Source organism: Penaeus japonicus, unplaced genomic scaffold, assembly GCF_977035675.1.
Source record: "Penaeus japonicus unplaced genomic scaffold, GWHDUDI00000001_assembly GWHDUDI00000021, whole genome shotgun sequence".
In the NCBI taxonomy this organism is placed as follows: domain Eukaryota; kingdom Metazoa; phylum Arthropoda; class Malacostraca; order Decapoda; family Penaeidae; genus Penaeus; species Penaeus japonicus.
The window spans coordinates 31455288-31457787 of NW_028234423.1; the positions used below are offsets into that span (position 1 = coordinate 31455288).

The following is a 2500-nucleotide window of genomic DNA, read 5'->3' on the forward strand; positions in this document are numbered from 1 at the left end:
GAACGGGGAAAATACAGAAAAAATAGAAAAAAACAATGAACAGAACACTATAGAACAGAATCCACCAAGACCACCAAGAAGAACAGTGTAAGTACTCGTGCAAATCTGTCATATGATCTTCCACAGTTCGAATGTTGCTGCGAAGGTCGTTCATAATATTGCACAAACGCTTGTCATTGTAAAGTTAGAAGACACAATATATGGAGTTTCGACACGTGTGCTTTCTTTCCTCTTAGTATGTACTATGTTTGTTTAAATTATTAAGTTTTATTTACTCGGAGGTGAGGGAGTATAACTTTCATCTGGAAAATTACGAAATATTTAGATTTTTTTTATATATGTGTTACACAACAAAGAATTATTTTGGATTTTTTTGTATCTCCTTTTTGAAGTTTTATGTATAGTATTGAGACCTTTTTTTTATCTTTTCTATTTGTTCAGGGAGAATTTTAAGGCTTGTGTGAGTATGTGCACCATCATGCATGCGTGGTGAGCTGCATGACTTTTTTTTTTTTTTTTTTTTTTTTTTTTTTTTTGTGTGTGTGTGTGTGTGTGTGTGTGTGTGTGTGTGTGTTTCATTTTGGGATATTTTTTTTATTACAATAGGTCACCATAAGATAAAGATGTTTATTGTTTGTTAAAGTAACTTGACTCAGACCTATTGTAAAGGTGCATTATATTTCTAATGATTTTAGATTATCGAAATTGAGTAAAATAAATAATTGATCCCCTTTCTAAGCGCATATGCAAATAGATTAATTCCTAATTACTGGTAGGATTTTGCAGGCAATACGTAATAGCATGAATGTTTTCGTTACATACATAATACGTTATATGCAGGATATATACACACATGAAAGAATGTGTGTATGCGTTCGTATGTGTGTATTGGAACGTACGTGTGTATGTGTACGTATGTGTGTATGTGTATAGGTATGTGTATGTGTATAGGTATGTGTATGTGTATAGGCATGTGTATGTTTATGTATGTATGTATGTATGTATGTATGTATGTATGTATGTATATTCAGCTATTCAGGGGACGTCAGATCGATGTGTCCAGAACATCTTTTGAAGTCTTTTGAAGTTATCAACTCAATTATATGCAGTGTAGATACTTCGAGCAAGTACATTTCTGGGGATGGCTAATTATTCCATAGTCAGGAGTGTCAATAATCGACTGGCACATAAAAAAGAATAAATAAATAGATGATATATATGTGTGTGTGTGTGTGTGTGTGTGTGTGTGTGTGTGTGTGTGTGTGTGTGTGTGTATATATATATATATATATATATATATATATATATATATATATATATATATATATATATGTATGTATGTATATATATTTGTTACAAGCACAGATCATTTTGTTTCAGCTTCTTCACCATTCCCACTCTGTCATACATGGGTGCAGTGTATACAAAATGTTTTTCTTTTGCGTGTGAATGAAGTCGAGAGGGCATGCGTCAGTCGTCAGGCGAAACACACATGCAAACGTTGTCAGACATGCAAGTGCCATGAGTCAAGTGCCATGAGTCAAGGTTTATTGCTTCATTGCCATTAGAATCTCTACGGCGAGAACAGAACTTGTGCACGTGGCTAAAGCTGGGAATGTTCAGAAGTGTTTTAGGATATTTTGGGTATTTTTGTGGGTGATGTTTTACGTATGGGGGGATGGGGGTAGGGGGGGGGACTTTAGACATACCCTTAAGTCTTCGCTTCGTGTGTGGTGTTTCTCACTTTCTTTTCCTTTTCCTTGTCTCTCTTTCTGAAGCCTCTCTCTCTCTCCTTACTCTTTCTTCTTCCTCTCTCCTATCTCTTTCTTCTTCCTCTCCTTCTCACAGCTATCCCCTTCCTCCCTTTTTTTTCTCTCTTCTCATTCACTTCTACCTCTTCTCCTTTCCCTCCCTCTTATTTTTTCCCCTCTTTCCTTCTTCCTCCTTATCTTATTTCATTTATCACCGTGAAGGATTGAATGGTGCTGCATGGAGTGCGTGAGTGAGTGAGTGAGTGAGTGAGTGTGTAAGTAAGTAAATAAGTAAGTAAGTAGTAAGTAAGTAAATGAGTGAGTGAGTAAGAGAGCCAGGGAGTGAGTAAGTAAGTAAGTAGTAAGTAAGTAAATGAGTGAGTGAGTGAGTAAGAGAGCCAGTAAGTAAGTAAGTAACTAAGCAAGTAAGTAAGTGAGCGAATGAGTAAGAGAGCCAGCGAGATAGATGAACTTACGTAAGCGTATATGTATAAGCATAATTCCGAAGGATTATAATAGTGTTACGCAACCCTCACACCTAAACTGAATGACAGAAAACAGAACACGGAGAACAAACTGAAAGAGACAAAAGAGACACAGCCGTACCAGTGGTATAGAAAGAACATACATCACGTGAATAAAAATGAAAAGAAACGGAATAATGAAAGGAATATGTAAGTGTGTTGTGTTGTGTTGTGTTAATGTGTGTATATGTATTATGTATCTGTATGTGTATGGATGCAATGGAT

General features: G+C 35.7%; 1 protein-coding gene across 1 annotated transcript in view; it reads left to right on the forward strand.

Moving 5' to 3' along the window:
* Positions 1-2500, forward strand: part of Keap1 (kelch like ECH associated protein 1) — a 38215-nt gene that overhangs the window by 253 nt on the left and 35462 nt on the right. The window contains exon 1 of the mRNA XM_043016450.2: positions 1-87. This exon is cut by the window's left edge and continues 253 nt beyond it. The gene's annotated coding sequence lies outside the window, so the exon portion shown is untranslated. The remainder of the gene's footprint in view (positions 88-2500) is intronic.